The 18,177-nt window shown below is 49.0% G+C and overlaps 1 protein-coding gene across 3 annotated transcripts in view; it reads left to right on the top strand.

Moving 5' to 3' along the window:
- The first annotated feature begins 392 nt into the window (after positions 1-392).
- ANXA11 (annexin A11) overlaps positions 393-18,177 on the top strand; it is a 77,553-nt gene continuing 59,768 nt past the window's right edge. For 2 of the 3 annotated variants that reach the window (XR_010746996.1, XR_010746995.1), the window contains exon 1: positions 418-550. The gene's annotated coding sequence lies outside the window, so the exon portion shown is untranslated. Of the gene's footprint in view, positions 551-18,177 lie in introns of all 3 variants that reach the window. The other variant, XM_066349031.1, reaches the window with a different exon arrangement.

Raw genomic sequence — 18,177 nt, forward strand, 5'->3', positions numbered from 1 at the left:
CCTGTCTGTCCTTATCTGTCCCTTCTCTGTCTCTCTTTCTGTCACACACACAAAAAAAGAGTCACTAACAATGGTACACTGGCCTGGAGGGGATTGGAGTCTCTCCTCCCCATGAGTGCGGGACGAAGGGGTTGGTGGTCTCCTGGCGGACCTCGACTCGCTGGGGCACTCCTTCTCCTCCCCCCACCCCCTTCAGGCCCCGGGAGCCGGAAGGCTAGGGGCTTCCCTCCTCCGGCTGCAGGAGGAAGCTCGCGGTTGGCTGGCCCACGGGAGCGGGGCAGAGCTCAGACCCCGCCCCTCGACAGGGCTCCGCCCCTGGAGAGAGGCGCTCCGCTCCTTGGCGCGAAACAGGCGCTTCCTCGCCGTTTTCCGCCCAGCTGGCTCCTCCCCCCGCCCCGCCCAGACGTTATCAGCAGGTCCCGAGAGCCCGGGAGGAGCAGGACAGAGCTCCATACCAACCCCAGGCGTCGAGCCGGGACGCCCGCGGAGAGATCTGCTTCTGTCTGCGTCCCCTTTCGCCCCTCGCGGCTCCTCCGGGGCCAGCGGACAGGTAAGTGAGGGTCCCCGGCCCGTCCTGCGTCTTCCGGGCTGCTCAGCATGGGGGTGGGGGTGTTGTCCGGCTGGTCCCGGACGGGCGTGCATCTGCCTGCTTCAGCTCGATAAGCTGCGGCCACTGCCGTCCCTGTAGACCCGCCATGGCCAGGGCCGTGTGACGACGCTGCGTGGCCGGGGTCGGCGGCTCCGCGAGCCTGGGCTGACTTGGGACGGGGTTGATCCTGTGACCAGAAGGCGACCGGCTGGTGTGGTGTGGGGTTGGCCGGTGGCCCCGACTCCTCAGACCAGCTGAGTCCTCGAGTATGCGCGCCTTTCCGGGAAGGGCTTGTCCTAAGGAGAGCTGGTAGCGGCGGCTGCCTTCGGGGACTCTTCCGGAACTGCGGAGACGCAAATCCTGGGAGCTGCTACTGTTGGGGTTTATTTGTAAGGCACTTTATTTGGAATAATGCTGGGTTCATCCCGCGCCGTGTTCACCTGTGTTTACCTTCTCAGCTTTTCCACCTTCTCCAACCTTGGCGACAGTCTCAGGGAGGATTCTTGGACTTTTATGTCCCTTAAGCCCTCAACTCAGCCCCTAGAAAGTTTCTCTAGGTAGAACTAACTGTGTCTGTGTCTTAAAGGAGAGTTGTGAAGTTTCTCACCTAGAGACTTTGGAGGGCGAAAGTTAAACTAGCCAGTGCGAGCCCAAGCAGGGAACAGTCCGCCTGTTACATTTCTGTTCCTGCCCCTCTAATCAGGGACCTTTTTGTGGAGATGGATGTTCTAGCACAGACCCTGGGTATATAGGTAGCGGGTCACTCTGCTCTCTCTCCAGGCCCTTCACTTTGTTCCCTGCTGCCCTGAACTCTGTCTGGAGTGTCATTGTGGGGGGTGAGCCTCTGCCTTGCCCACAAATAGGAAAAAGAGCTTGCAGGGCAGGACCAGGCTGAGTCCAGGAGCTGGACAGGCAGGTCTGTTACCTTGCTTGCCTCTAACTGACTTTCATTCCTTCCTTGTCTCAGTCATCTGTTGGGAATTTCAGGAGGATTAGCAGCACTTTCTGTACTGCAAGGTGTTCCCTTATAAAGAGTGAAGAGTGACTAGGTGAGATGCCACTGCATCCGCCCCTAGTCTTGTCTGTTACTAGTCTTCATGCCTTGGTTTTCTCATCTTTAAAATGGGGGTGATAGCAATGCCTACCACACAGGGCGATTGTGAGGATTAAATAAATTAATATATTTAACAACCTTATAGCCCAGGCACTGAGCAGAACAGGTGGTGACTGTTAAACCATACCTGTGTGTTCCAGGTAGATGTCACTCAGATTAGACATAAAGCTGACAGCAGGGCCTTGTGCGTAAGTAATCATCTGTAAGTGTCAGTGATAAAATTATAATGATGGCTATTCTTCCCTTCATTCAGCTGAAGGTCCAGCCAAGTTGAACTACTCCTCTGACCTGTCCCTCTGTCTTAGCTCATGCTGTTCCACCCTCCTGTAATCCGTAATGCCTTCCTTCCCTCATTTCTGCCCATTGTTCACCACCCTCCTGGGAGCCATTCAGGTGCCTGCTCCCAGCAGTAAGGGGACGGTATATGCTGTGAGCCCACAAAGCTGCCCTCCTCTACTTTTTTGGGACTGACCCACTTCACAGTACTGGCCTTTTGTAGTATCTGTATGGCCACGTGTCTTATCTCTGCCTTGTCCTTGGTCTCTGGAGGATGAGCGCTGTTTCTTACTTATCTCTTAGTCTCTAGTCTCACAGCACCCAGGATGGGCTTTGCCTAATGTGGATGCCCAGTACATGTTAGCTGAGTGAAAGAGGCAGGCCAGGGAAGTTGTTAAAATACTAGACTTGGAGATGGAAATGAGTCCAGACTGAGTGGTGAGAATAGGAGCTGGCTGAGAGGCCAAGTAGGAAGTCTTTTGACTCCTTTATGTAGCCAGGGAGAGGGTGATAGGGCCCATCCTGAATTGCTGTTCCTCGAAGGCTAAGATTGATTAGTGATGCCTTCGTCATGTGATTTGGAGGAGGCCAGGTAGTTTGGGGTGAAGTAGTGAAAATTGTGCCAGAATAGGTTAGAGTGGGTTCTTCTTGAGAATTCACTGCAAAATGGAGAGAGAGGAACAAAAGCTGGTGTGGGCAGGAGATGAAGGTAGAAACGAAATCTGTTCTGTGTTCAGGGGTGCTTGGCTTTTCGTAGCTCTCCTTCCTTTCTCTTCCTTCTTTTTTAATTATTCTTTTTTTTTTTTTTTTTTAATTTATTTATTCATTTTTAGAGAGTTGAGGGAGAGACAGAGAGAGAGCCCATGCTCAAGCTGGCGACCTCGGGGTCTCGAACCTGGGTCCTTCCGCATCCCAGTCCGACGCTCTATCCACTGCGCCACCGCCTGGTCAGGCTCTTTATTTTTTTTTTTAAGATTTTATTTATTCATTATAGAGAGGAGAGAGAGAGAGAGAGAGAGAGAGAGAAGGGGGGAGGAGCAGGAAGCATCAACTCCCGTATGTGCCTTGACCAGGCAAGCCCAGGGTTTTGAACCGGCAACCTCAGTATTTCCAGGTTGATGCTTTATCCACTGCACCACCACAGGTCAGGCAGAACTTAATTGGGCAAGCCTGGGGTTTCCAACCAGTAACCTCAGCATTCCAAGCATTCCAGGTCAACGTTTTATCCACTGTGCCACCACAGGTTAGGCTACAATATCTCTTTTTATCAGGCTGTATTAAGATTTCCTCTGTGTGCCTGACCAGGCTGTGGCACACTGGATAGAGCATCAGCTTGGAATGCAGAAGACCCAGGTTCAAAACCCCAATGTTGCTAGCTTGAGCACAGGCTCATCCGGTTTTGAGTGTGGGCTCACCACCTTGAACACAGGTTGGCTGGCTTGAATATAGGGTCATAGACATGACCCCGTGGTCACTGGCTTGAGCAAGGGGTTAATGGTTTGGCTTGAGGTTCCTCCTTCCCCATCAAGTCACATATGAAAAAACAGTCAATGAACAACTACGGTGCCACAACAAAGAATTGATGCTTCTCATCTCTCTTCATTCCTGTCTGTCTGTCTCTCTCTCGTAAAAAAAAATTAAAAAAAAGATTTCCTTTGTAGCCAACTGCGTGATTGCTATTAAAAGGTTTCATGGCCTGACCAGGCGGTGGCACAGTGGATAGAACTTTGGACTGGGATGCGGAAGACCCAGGTTCGAGACCCCGAGATCGCCAGCTTGAGTGTGGGCTCATTGGTTTGAGCAAAGCTCACCAGCTTGGACCCAAGGTCGCTGACTTGAGCAAGGGGTTACTCAGTCTGCTGAAGGCCCACGGTCAAGGCACATATGAGAAAGCAGTCAATGAACAACTAAGGTGTTGCAATGAAAAACTGATGATTGATGCTTCTCATCTCTCTCCATTCCTGTCTGTCTGTCCCTATCTATCCCACTCTCTGTCTCTGTAAAAAAAAAAAAAAAAAGTTTCATGGACATGAAGGAGGAAGACTATGTATTCTCTGTGGGCCACAACTTTAAATTTATTTAACTTGAGCTTGCCCTCTATCCTTGCTTAGTTATTTGTCAGATTCTGAGAGGTGTATCAAAAAGTCTCACTATAATATTTTATTCTACGAACAACTGAAGTAAAAGCAACTACGAGTTGATGCTTGTCATCTCTACGCTCTCTCTTCTTTCCTCTCTCTCTCTAATCTCCCTTAAAAAAAGATTTTATTTATTGATTTTATTTATTCATTTTAGAGAGGAGAGGGAGAGACAGAGAGAGAGAGAGAGAGAGGAGAAACAGAGAGAGAGAAGGGGGGAGGAGCTGGATGCATCAACTCCTATATGTGCCTTGACCAGGCAAGCCCACGGTTTCGAACCGGCGACCTCAGCATTTCCAGGTCGACGCTTTATCCACTGCGCCACCACAGGTCAGGCTATTTATTGATTTTAGAGGAGTGTGTGTGTGTGTGTGTGTGAGTGAGTGAGAGAGAGAGAGAGAAAGGCAGGGAGGAGGAACAACTCATAGTTGCTTCTCGTATGTGCCTTGATCAGGCAAGCCCAGGGTTTCGAACCAGCAACCTTAGCATTCTAGGTCAACTCTTTATCCACTGTGCCACCACAGGCCAGGCTAGAATACATACATATATATATATATATATATATATATATATATATATATACACACTTTTTTTTTTTTTTTTGTATTTTTCTGAAGTTGGAAATGGGGAGGCAGTCAGACAGACTCCAGCATGCGCCCGACAGGGATCCACCCGGCATGCCCACCAGGGGGCAATGCTCTGCCCATCTGGGGTGTTGCTTTGTTGCAACCAGAGCCATTCTAGTGGCTGAGGCAGAGGCCATAGAGCCATCCTCAGCGCCTGGGCCAACCTTGCTCCAAAGGAGCCTCAGCTGAGGGAGGGGAAGAGAGAGACAGAGAGGAAGGAGAGGGGGAGGGGTGGAAAAGCAGATGGGCGCTTCTCCTGTGTGCCCTGGCCGGGAATCGAACCCGGGACTCCTGCACACCAGGCTGACGCTCTACCACTGAGCCAACAGGCCAGGGCCTAGAATACATATTTTTTTTTTTTTTTTTTTTTTTTAAACAAATCTTTTTTTTTTTTTTTTTTTAATTTTTATTTTATTTATTCATTTTAGAGAGGAGAGAGAGAGACAGGGGGGAGGAGCTGGAAGCATCAACTCCCATATGTGCCCTGACCAGGCAAGCCCAGGGTTTCAAACCGGCGACCTCAGCATTTCCAGGTCGACACTTTATCCACTGCGCCACCACAGGCCAGGTTAGAATACATATTTTTTAAGTCAGGCTCTACTTATATTTGTTCTAGCTTTATGAGGTTGGCCTTCATGTTTGATGTGTTCAAGTTTATCAAGCCTATCTTTGTGGATTGCACCCTGTGTCATTTGCTGCTTATTTAAGGCTGTTGGCCTTTGGCCATAAATTCCATATTATCTGTGTTTAGGAGACTATATCACCAAGGATCGGGAAGAATCGCTCCTTCTGTACAGCCCTAAAATGACTAAATGCACTTTATAAAACAGTGAGAGGCTCAGAAATGTACAGGCAGATGTCAGTCACAGGAGGGAGTGTGTGGGGGGTATCATTTATGCCCCTTTAGTTTCAGTGCAGGCTGTGGAGTAGGTGGTAATCAGGTCTCCCGCACCTACTTCTCAATGTTCCATTATCATGAGCTCCCCATCCTGGACTGTTCCAGTGGTTCCCCTGAAAACCAGGTTTTTAGGAGGGATGTATAAAATGAGATTTGCATGCAAACCCCAGGGTCAGGCCTGTGTATCTATCTCTTCTCCCCCTTTGTGGTGTCCACCTGCTTCCTTTAGGTTCAAGGATATGGTCCAATAGCTCTGATTGCAATTACATGTTTCCTTCCTCATACGCTGGACTTTCTCTGTTCCCCAAAGGATATTACAAAATAGTATAGAGAAAGGACTCAGGGCCAAATGGCAGATGTCAAGACTTGGGCCCCCAAGTCCTATGCTCTTTTCTGTGCTGTGTTTTACATCACATATACAGTTTAACAGACTGGAACGGCTAAGCCTTGTACCATGAAATCTTAGCAGGGGTCCCCAAAATTTTTACACAGAGGGCTAGTTCACTGTTCCTCAGACCGTTGGAGGGCCGCCACATACAGTGCTCCTCTCACTGACCACCAATGAAAGAGGTGCCCCTTCCGGAAGTGCGGTGGGGGGCTGGATAAATGGCCTCAGGAGGCTGCATGCGGCCCGCGGGCCGTAGTTTGGGGACACCTGTAAGTGAGTAGTTTTCTGAGTTCTGTTTTTCCACATGTGAAGGCAAATGGCTGAAAATTGGCAGGAACAACCCTCAGCCTGCTGAGGCAGGATTATTGAAAAGTCCTCAACATATTTTTAATGTTAATGTTTTCACTTTTAATTTTTCTCTTGTGTAATATATTTTTATCAGGCGCTTGCTTTTTAACCTTTCTTTCTCACTTAGAAAATGTTCCACTTGTAACCAGCCCACGAGTGGGGTGGGGGAGGGAGAAAGGATGGCAGAAGACCACGATGATTATGGCAGCAAACTGAATGGTGGCTGTGTGTCTGGGAGAGAATTCAGACTGTTCACATACCAGATATTCTTTTTTTTTTTTAATTTTTACTTACTGATTTTAGAGAGAGAAGAGAAACATCAGTCTGTTGTTCTACTTTGTGCATTCATTGGTTAATTCTTGGACGTGTCCGGATCAGGGATCGAACCTGCAACTTTGGCGAATGGGGACGATGCTCTAACCAGCTGAGCTTCTCAGCCAGGGCCCATCCGTTCTGGATAGTTTTGATTTTATTCCTTGCATCTTGTTTTCTGTTTATTATTTATTATACGTAGTTGGGTGTTACTTCTTTCCTGATTGCTGCTGTCTTGGCTAAGTTTCTCATCATTCCTCTTCCCCGCTGCCTACATTAGGATTCAGGTGTGGTCATGAATTAAGAGTGGAGCTTCTCTCTCTTCAGAAATTGGAGAGTTAGTAAGTGTCTGTTTCATGAGGATGTCCAGGCACCACAGTCCAGGTATAAAGTTGCTTCCAGCATTCCCTGAGGGTATGGTTTTTGGTTGTTAAAACTCAGGTTCCTGGACCCCAGCCCCAAAGGCTCTGATGTAGGAGGTCCATGGTGGGGCTGAAGAATTTTCATTTCTAGTAGGTACCCAGGTTGTGCAGATGCTGCCAGTCTGGGGGCCACACTTCGGGTTTCACTGTGCTTCCTCACCTGCGGTATTTCCTTTACCTGCCTGACCCCGGACAGCTAATGTTTACATCTCTGTGACAGGGCCCTGTCTGGTCAACAGGGAGACTTGGAAACAGTGCTCACTTCGGCAGCATGTATACTAAAATTGGAACGAAACATAGTCCTTATTTGGGGCTGTCATGTGCCAGGCTACAGTTAGTGTTCTGTTTTAGAACCACGGGGAGGACAGATGGTTTAAGGAGGACAACCAGAAGTTTCTGGAACACCACCCACTACTGTCCTTTTTTTTTTTTTTCAGAGACAAGGATAGACAGACAGGAACAGAGAGAGATGAGAAGCATCAATCATTAGTTTTTCGTTGCGATACCTTAGTTGTTCATTGATTGCTTTCTCATATGTACCTTGACTGTGGGCCTTCAGGAGACTGAGTAACCCCTTGCTCAAGCCAGCGACCTTGACTCTGCTCAAACCAGATGAGCCCGCAATCAAGCTGGCGACCTCGGGGTCTTGAACCTGGGTCCTCCGCATCCCAGTCAGATGCTCTATCCACTGCGCCACCACCTGGTCAGGCACTACTGTCCTTAATGTGAAGCTACTACTATGCTGGTCATTGTTGCCATTGGCTAAGCCATTATTCCTCAGGCTAGGAGGCAGGGGTTGTTGGTGTCTTGTGGCAGTGGGGTACCAGCTGCGGTGCACGGCATGGTGGCCTCTGACCCGGGGGGCTGATGGCGCAGCCGAGGAGCTGCTGCTGCTACTTGCTGATGTGCTGATTCCCCGCTGCTCAGGTCTGACAGCTGTACATCCTGCCACATGGAGCCACTTCCTGGTTTTCCAGGCCCCACAGGACGGGGTTGGGGTTCCAAGACCCAGCTTCAGGGTACAGAGTATCTTGCTGTGCTTCCTCCCCCCAAACGACTCTTTCCAGGAGACCTGGGGGACAGAGGCCATTTGAGCCCTGATCTGAGCTGGAGCTAATGGTCTGTGCAGCTCCTGGTACCCCAGTGAGATCAGAACAAGTGGCTGCCAACCCTGCTTTTTGCTGCTGATAACTGAGAGGGAGGTGAACCTGAGGAATAAGTGTCCCAGAGAGCCCCTGCAGGAGATGACACTTTCTGTGTGACTGTTCTGTGAGATTTCATCTGGGAGGCAGCAGAGTAATTTTCTTTCTTTTTTTTTTTGTATTTTTCTGAAGTTGGAAACAGAAAGGCAGTTAGACAGACTCCAGCATGCGCCCGACCAGGATCCACCCGGCACGCCCACCAGGGGGCGATGCTCTGCCCATCTGGGGTGTTGCTCTGTTGCAACCAGAGCCATTCCAGCGCCTGAGGCAGAGGCCACAGAGCCATCCTCAGCGACAGGGCCAACTTTGCTCCAATGGAGCCTCAGCTGAGGGAGGGGAAGAGAGAGACAGAGAGGAAGGAGGGTGGGGGGGGGGGAGAAGCAGATGGGCGCTTCTCCTGTGTGCCCTGGCCAGGAATCGAACCCGGGACTCCTGCACTCCAGGCCGACGCTCTACCGCTGAGCCAACCGGCCAGGGCCAGAGTAATTTTCTCATTCTGCCCTTCCCAGGGTAGCCTTCACATTTCCCATGGCCACTCTCCAGCAGGAAGGTAGAGTAAAACCCAAACTGTGCTGAGTGGAGGGGAGCAGTCTGGGCTGTAGTGCATCTGGCCGAAAGTGTAGAAACACGGTCCTAGCATTTGTCCCACCCTAGCCAGTCCTGAGGCCTTCGGCAGCCCCGTCCACTCTCTGGGCCTCAGCTCCCACCTCAGGAAAATGAGCTGGTTGAACCAAATGAATTCATGAAGGCCCCTTCCGGCTCCTGTGTTGTAAGATTCTTATGTGATCCAAATGCCACTGCACGGGAATTGACCTTTTATTTCTAAGAGGTTATTTTAGAACCTGCTTGCTCACAGTCAGCCCCTTGGTCGAGACTAGACACTGCCCCACCTCCTCTCTCTCAGCCTGTGTTACCCAGACTTCTCTGGACTGGGCAGCCCCAGGTCTGAGGCCCTGCCTGGCTAATGATTGACACAGGCTCCAGCTATTATTAATTCAGGGCATATGGGTGGTGGGGTGAATGTTTAAGAGCACCTTCTGTGGGCTTTTTGTTCAGTGCCTGGGAAATACGGTCAGGGTTGGTGGAGTGTGGCCCGAGGCTCTCTCTGGCTTGCTTCTGTGCTGTAATGGCATCCAAGACCCACCCCTCAGAGGTGAGATGGAGCCCAGTGAGGACAGGGCACTGGGGCTCAGCAGTGCCTGCAGGGATTAAGGCACTGCCCCCTTTGTAGCCCAGCTGGGGATGTTCATACACCCCTGAGGTCCTGCCTTTACATAGGAGGGAGAGAGGAATGTCCTAGATATGTCCTCTGCCCCCACAATTCCTGAAGCCTACGTACCAGAAACTCTGACCGAAGAGGCTGTTGGAACCGGTGCCACCCAGGTGTGAAAGAGATGAATCAGGGTCCACTAGTGTCTTGGTGTTAGCTCTCACTGAGCCCAGCCCTGTGTGGCCAATGGCAGGAGGAGGAGAGGTCTGTCCTACAGCCTGGACATGATCTCACTGGGAGGCCTAGGAGAAACTAATTCTAGCTCTGGCACTAGTTGGGTGTCTTGTCAACAATGATCTCGAGCACCGTGGTTGGGTAGCTCAGTTGGTTAGAGCATTGTCCCAATATCACTGTGGGAGGTTTGATCCCCAGTAAGGGCACATACAGGAATCAACCAATGAATGCATAAATAAGTGTGTTGGGCAGATAAAATGTATTATGCTCACTTTGTTAAAGATGACGCTGCCCACGTGGAGGCCGTTGCCCGGGTGATATTAATGTGTGTTGAGAATCCTTGTAGCCTGGGGCTTGGTTTTGGGATTAAGCCTTTCCCACCCTTTTTGATGTGGGGTGGTACAATCCAGTCATGCCTCAGAGAAGTGATTTTGTATTAGAGACTTCCCTATTTTGTATATTGGATTAAAGGTTTTGAATCTACACTATAAAATGGGGGCAGAACGGGAGCTTGTGCTCTTGGTTCCTGGGATGATTATCATTAGAAGAGAGAGCAGAGCAGAGAGCAGAAAGAGGCCATGTGGCCAGAAGAAGCAGCCAAGATGGCTGAGTGCTGAGTGAGATGCCAGTTTGTGTAGAGTTTGTATCTGGGATAAGGCAGGAGATGGGGAACTGAGGAGAATAAGGCTGGTGAGCTAGAAACCTTTGATTCTAGGAAACTCGGATAAGTCAGTAGCTTTGTGAGCACTGAATGTGAGTGGGTTTTGGAGCCCAGTGTGTGTTTTTACTTGCCCGCCGGGTGCAAGCTAGAATTAAAGACTATGGCCCACCAGTTTGTGGCTCCGTTGTTTCTTTGCCGACTGTCCGAATCCAATGCGAACCTGCTTGGGCTGGGCTGCTCTGATGGTAGCTTTGGCTTCTGGCTTTACAAAGTGGAACAACAAATTGGTGTTTCCCTCTCTCTCTCAAAAAAAAAAAAAAAAAGATCTCTTACCTTAGTTCTCTTTGTGGACGGGAAAAAAATTGTTTTTTTTAAATAAATCAAAATGTGGCCACAAAATGAGCCTGGCAGGCTCAGGGAGGGCCTGCATGGTGGCCTTTTGAACTCAGAGAACTGAGGTAAACACAGGGCAGTCCTTGCTAGGTGGAAGCAGTTTATGGTGGGTAGTCATGTCCTAAGGAAGAACTTTCTCTAAGCAAACAAAGGTCAGTGCTTGCTTTTACTCAAACTTATCTGCTGTCTTTTGCATCTATGATAAGGCACCTGATAACATGCCTTTGGAATGTAAGGGTTGTCTTCCTTCTCCATCAGGCTAGACATCCCACCAGAGAAGAAACCAATAGACTCCTCATTGCTATTCTTATGTGAACCATTGACTCTTAACTGTTCTGTTCTTGCCTAGGTAAACATTTCAACAACATAATACATTTTTACTTTCTACTCAATCCCGGAGATCCCCCCTCCACTTTCTCCTGCTTCCCTAATCCATTACCAATCAATTTCACATAACCCTCTTAAGTCCTCCCCTTTGATTCTGATGTATAAATAAGTGGTGAAACTGCCATTCTCCAGAGCATTTTCTCAGTTCCTTGAGACTTTGCTTTCAGGCAATTGCCCAGAGTTCGACTCAAATATACTCACAAAAAATTCTTACAGGTTTGGAAGTTGTTTTATATATGTTGACACCTTAGTGATAAACCTGTCTTGTAGGAACATTATGAAAATAATTGAGGGATGTAGAAGAAAGTAATATAGGGCCTGACCAGGCGGTAGTACAGTGGATAGAGCTTCGGACTGGGATGTGGAGGATCCAGGTTCGAAAGCCCGAGGTCGCCGCTTGAGCACAGGCTCATCCGGCTTGAGCAGGGGCTCACCAGCTTTAGCGCGGGGTCTCTGGCTTGAGCGTGGGATCATAGACATGACCCCATGGTCACTGGCTTAAGCGCAAAGTTTGCTGGCTTGAGCAGGGGGTCACTCGCTCTGCTGTAGCCCCCCCCCCCCCTGGTCAAGGCACATATGAGAAAGCAATCACTGAACAACTATGGAGCTGCAACAAAGAATTGATACTTTTCATCTTTCTCCCTTCCTGTCTGTTGGTCAAATAAGTTTTTAAATATGATATATGTTTACTTGCTTATAGTTTGCATTGGGTGTGGGGGACAGGCTGTAAGCCGGCAGGGTGGTTATAGCCTAAGGCAGAGGTTGGGAACCTATGGCTTGCAAGCCAGATGTGGCTTTTGATGGCTGCATCTGGCTCTCAGACAAATATTTAATAAAAAAATAATGTTAAAAATATAAAATATTCTCATGTATTACAATCCATTTATTTCCTACCGCTTGTGTTCATGCTTGCGGGTAGCTGGAGCCAATCACAGCTGTCCTGGGACAACACCAAATTTTTATTGGATAATGGTAATGTACATGGGTCGTTGTATGGCTGTCATGGAATTACATTTTTTTTTTTAACTTTTTTTTTTTTACAGAGACAGGGCTAGACAGGGACAGACAGAAACGGAGAGATGTGAAGCATCAATCATTAGTTTTTTGTTGCGCATTGTGATACTTTAGTTGTTCATTGATTGCTCTCCCATATGTGCCCTGACTGCGGGCCCTCAGCAGACCGAGCAACCCCCTGCTTGAGCCAGCGACCTTGGGTCCAAGCTGGTGATCCCTTGCTCAAACCAAATGAGTCTGCACTCAAGCTGGCGACCTCAGGGTCTCGAACCTGGGTCCTTGGCATCCCAGTCCGATGCTCCATCCACTGCGCCACTGGCTTGTCAGGCTCGGAATTACATTTTAAAATATGTTGCGTTTATGGCTCTCTCAACCAAAAAGGTTCCCGACCCCTGGCCTAAGGCTTAGTTTTAAGACAGCTTTTCCCCACACCCTAGACCAGGTGTCCCCAAACTAAGGCCTGGCCGCATGTGGACCCCTGAGGCCATTTATCCGGCCCCCGCCGCACTTCTGGAAGGGGCACCTCTTTCATTGAAGGTCAGTAAGAGGAGCACTGTATGTGGTGGCCCTCCAACGATCTGAGGGACAGTGAACTGGCCCCCTGTGAAAAGTTTGGGGACCCCTGCATGATGTGGGATGGTGCACTCTCATGAGGAATCCCATTATGCCTCAGATAAGTGACTTTGTATCAGAGACTTCCTTATTTGTATATTGGATTAGATACTTTTTTTTTTAGACACTTTTTTTTTTTTTTTACAGAGACAGAGTCACAGAGAGGGATAGACAGGGACAGACAGACAGGAATGGAGAGATGAGAAGCATCAGTCATTAGTTTTTTGTTGTGCATTGCGACACCTTAGTTGTTCATTGACTGCTTTCTCATATGTGCCTTGACTGCAGGCCTTCAGCAGACCGAATAACCCCTTGCTTGAGCCAGCGACCTTGGGTCCAAGCTGGTGAGCTTTTGCTCAAACCAGATGGGCCCCGCACTCAAGCTGGCAACCTCAGTGTCTTAAACTTGGGTCCTTCCGCATCCCAGTTTGACGCTGTATCCACTGCGCCACTGCCTGGTCAGGCTGTATATTGGATTAAAGGTTTTGATTTCTACACTATAAAATGGGGCAGGCTGGGAGCTTGCTCTCTCTCAGTTCCTGAGATTAACATTAGAGAGGAAAGCAGAGAAAGGCCACGTGGAGGAGAGGAGAGGCAGCCAAGATGGCGGGGTGCTGAAGGAGAAGCCAGTTAGTGCAGAGTTTGTGCAGAGAGAGGGAGATGGGAAACAGATGAATAAGGCTGGTGAGCTAGAAACCTTTTTTTTTTTCTTTTTGTATTCTTCTGAACCTGGAAACGAGGAGGCAGTCAGACAGACTCCCACGTGCGCCCGACCGGGATCCACCCGGCACGCCCACCAGGGGGCGATGCTCTGCCCATCCGGAGCGTCGCTGTGTCGCGACCAGAGCCAGTCTAGCGCCTGAGGCAGAGGCCATGGAGCCATCCCCAGCGCCCAGGCCATCTTTGCTCCAATGGAGCCTTGGCTGCGGGAGGGGAAGAGAGAGACAGAGAGGAAGGAGGGGGGAGAGGTGGAGAAGCAGATGGGCGCTTCTCCTGTATGCCCTGGCCGGGAATCGAACCCGGGACTTCTGCACGCCAGGCCGATGCTCTACCACTGAGCCAACTGGCCAGGGCCGAGCTAGAAACCTTTGATTCTAGGAAACTTGGATAAGTCAGTGGCTTGGGGAGCCCTGAATGGAAAGGGAAGTGTTTTCCCACTGTGTGTATTTCTTGCCCGCCGGGTGTAAGCTAGGATTAAAGCTAATGGCCCTGCAGTTATTGCTCCATTGTTTCATTACTGTCTGTCCAATCCAGTGCGAACCTGCATGGGCCAGGTGGCTGTGATGGTGGCTGTAGCTACTGGCTTTACAAATGCCTAAATCAGTGGAACAACAGATCCATGCTTCTTCCCCCGCCCCTTCTGCTCTCTCTAAATCAATAAAAAAAATTTTTAAAAAGAAGAAGAAGAGTGGCCCTCAGTACATGCTATTTGAAAGTTCCTGCTGCTTCTTGGCAAAGCAGAGGTGTCTCAGTCATTGGGAGATGGGAAAGGTACTCTCTCAAGTCTTCTAAGTTTGATGGGGTTTTCCAAAGCTATTTGAACAGGCCCCAAGGTGTATCAGGACTTCTCTGCTAAAGTTCAGAAGACTCTCTGCTGCCTTTAGATCTTAAGTCTTACCCTTATCCTCCAACCCTCTTCCCCATTTCATTGTGAGAGAGGACCTGTGACAGACTTTGACATGGAGGTGAGAGATGGCTCGTGCATCTTAACTGGCAGGGCCCAGGATGACATTTATTGCTGTGTGTAAAGCCAGTAGCCAGGGCCACCATCACAGCAGCCTGGCCCATTCAGGTTCGCATTGGATTCGGACAGACGGTAATGAAACAATGGAGCCACAAACTGGTGGGTCATTAGCTTTAATCCTAGCTTGCACCCGGTTAGCAAGTAAAAACACACACTGGGCTCCAAAACCCACTCATTCAGTGCTCACAAAGCTACTGACTTATCCGAGTATCCTAGAATCAAAGGTTTCTAGCTCACTAGCCTCATTCTCCTTTGTTCCCCATCTCCTCTTTATACAAACTCTGCACTAACTGGCTTCTCTTTCAGCACTCCGCCATCTTGGCTGCCTCTCCTTTCCTCCACGTGGCCTTTCTCTGCTCACCTGTCTAATGCCAATCTCAGGAACCAAGAGAGCAAGCTCCCAGTCTGCCCCACTTTATAGTGCAGAAATCAAAACCTTTAATCCAATATACAAAATAGGGAAGTCTCTAATACAGTCACTTTCTGAGGCATGATGGGATTGCACCACCCCACATCAAAAAGGGTGGGAAAGGCTTAGTTCTAAAACCAAGTCCCAGGCTACAAGGATCTTGCCTGCCCACAGTCCGCCCCCAACACACATTAATATCACCTGGGCAATGGGCCTCCACATGGGCAGCGCCATCTTTAACAAAGTGAGCATAATATATTTTATCTGCCCAACACTGATTACAAATTCAGATGCCTGCAGGCACCTCTGGTGGAAGGAGGCTGCTGCTACAGCCATAACATTGCCAGGTCTCCTGTTTTTCCATTAAAACAAAATTAAGTCAAAAGTTTCTTCTGCAGTGCCACCCTGCCCACAAAGAAATAAGTGTTTGTGAACCACAGAACCTTCACAGAGCCCCAGGTTCTGTGCAGCACAAGTTGACAACCTGGATTCCTTGCACGTGCACTCATTAATACCTGAGGAGGAGAGATGCTCAGAGCCTTGGGTTTGCCTGTCAGAGAGGAGGTTTTCTAGACACCACCCACTTCCTCCCAAAGATCGCATTTCCTTATTCTCCGCCTTATCTCCATTCTTTTGGGAATGGCTTTTAACAGGTCCTCAGTGGGTATTTCCTGTAACTGAGAGGGAGACCTGGAGTAGGCCAAGACTGTTTTTTCCTTCCTCTGTCCCCAGGGAGTCTCACCTAGAGATGGGATTACTGTGAAGCTCTTGAAAGTTAAACTTCAGCTTTAGACCCCACCCCCTCGCAGCACTTGTCTGTGGGCCTTACAAATGCTTTTGTACAATTCACCAAAAAGTGTCATTACATGTTCATTTGCTTAAAGGGGGCCCCTAAAATTGTAAAGGCTCCAGGTTCTGCATAACCTGGACCTCCCCTGTAAATGCTGGGTTTTGGGGCAGGAGGTGGGGTGTCCTTGGTCAGCCCTGTTGGGATCTTGCTGTTTCCTTGCCATGTCACTTCCTCCTCTGGTTGTCAGTTTCCCTGTTTGTGAAACGAGGGTGGAGGTGGAGTGGGTAGTAAATGAACTGAGTCATGTCTAGGGCTGAGCGACCTCTGGCATCCCATTTGCATGGTCCTAGCCCACTGGGTGTGATACGTGCTTGTGCAGGTTATACTGGGACCTTTTCCCTCCCTAGAGCATTTGCATTGCTTGCTGGGTGTGTCTGGCCTGGCCACAGGGAACCCATTCAGAGTCACCATGGTGACTCATGTTGACTGATACACTAGTGAGCAAAACTGTTTTAAGCTCTTTACTCCTAGACCTGCTGGAGAGGTGAGTTCCTTGGTCCACCTTTCTCTGTCGGGATGAGTTTTTTGTGGTCTTAGTGGTTTATTACTTCCCCCAGCCAGGAAAGCTTGCTGAGTGAGGGAGACTCATCATGCACAGATCTCTTACACAAAGAGAGCAGAGGCCTTTTCAAAGAGGATACCTACCTGTTGGGCAAATAAGTTTGTAAAATTTGTGTTATTTGATTTTGCTCACTTTTATTGTTAAAAAATGGCTGCTGCCCAGATATGTGATCTGTGAAACTGCTAATTACCTTCCTGCTTGGGAAGGGGCTTTGTTATGCTAATGTGTGCTGGAGGAGGGGTTTTCGGGCCAAAAAGTTTTAAGGAGAAAAAGGAAGCTATGTTTTGCAGAGTTTGTGCAGAGAAGGAGATGGGGAACCAGAGATGAGTTAGACTAGGGGGGCCTTTGATTCTGATAGATACGTGAATTCCAAACTGCCCTTTTGCTGTTCCGCTTGGCTGCCTGACCCCACCCTTAATTACTGAACAATCGCCCCTGGGACAAAGGAATTCCAGGAAGCTGGTCCATCACCCCTGGGAAGAGTATTCCAGAAAGCTGAACATACCAGCACACCCTTGCTCGAGGCTATCCCCAACCCTATAAAGTTTTCCCTCAGTCTGATTTTGGGGCCCTTCTTCCCTCAGAAGTGCCCCGGCAGGTCTTTCTCCTCTAATAAAGCCTGCACACCTGGAGTTCGAGTGCCGTCTCATTCTTACAGATTCTAGGAAAAACTGGAAAAGATTCTCCTCTGGTTGTGGAACCAGAGGACATGTGGGTGAGTTTTGGTGCCCTGTGTATTTTAACTCGCTGGCTAGTTGTGAGGCTAGAATAAAGGCATGGCCCACCAGTTTTTGGCTCCATTGTTTCTTTACCACCTGTATGGCCAGGGGCCGCCATCATGGCCATTCACATGCAGGTTCACATTAGATTCGAACAGACGATAATTGTTGGGCAGATAAAATGTATTATGCTCACTTTGTTAAAGATGACACTGCCCATGTGGAGGCCGTTGCCCAGGTGATATTAATGTGTGTTGGAGGCTGGCTGTGGGCAGGCAGGATCCTTGTAGCCTGGGGCTTGGTTTTAGGACTAAGCCTTTCCCACCCTTTTTGATGTGGGGTGGTGCAATCCCATCATGCCTCAGAAAGTGACTGTATTAGAGACTTCCCTATTTTGTATATTGGATTAAAGGTTTGGATTTCTACACTATAAAATGGGGGCAAAACGGGAGCTTGCTCTCTTGGTTCCTGAGATTAGCATTAGAGAGCAGAAAGCAGAGAAAGGCCACGTGGAAGAGGCCAGGAGAAGCAGCCAAGATGGTGGAGTGTTGAGTGAGAAGCCAGTTTGTGCAGAGTTTGTGCAGGGAGAAGGAAGGAGATGAGGAACAGAGGTGAATAAGTCTGGTGAGCTAAAAACCTTTGATTCTAGGAAACTTGGATAAGTCAGTAGCTTTGTGAGCACTGAATGTGAGTGGGTTTTGGAGCCCAGTGTGTGTTTTTACTTGCACCCGCTGGGTGCAAGCTAGGATTAAAGAAGATGGCTCATCAGTTTTTGGCTCCGTTGTTTCTTTACCAACTGTCCGAATCCAATGCGAACCTGCATGGGCCAGGCTGCTGTGATGGTGGCCCTGGCCGTAGCTATTGGCTACACAGTAATGAAACAATGGAGCCAAGAACTGATGGGCCATCCTTTATTCTAGACTCGTACTGGCCAACGAGTAAAAAAACAAACACAAGGGGCATGCATCAAAACCCACTCACAAAAAAACCCACTGTTGGTCAAATAAGTTTGTAAATATATATATATATGTTTGCTCGCTTGTGACTTATATTGGGTGTAGGGGACAGG

This window comes from Saccopteryx leptura, chromosome 9 (assembly GCF_036850995.1).
Source record: "Saccopteryx leptura isolate mSacLep1 chromosome 9, mSacLep1_pri_phased_curated, whole genome shotgun sequence".
In the NCBI taxonomy this organism is placed as follows: Eukaryota; Metazoa; Chordata; class Mammalia; order Chiroptera; family Emballonuridae; genus Saccopteryx; species Saccopteryx leptura.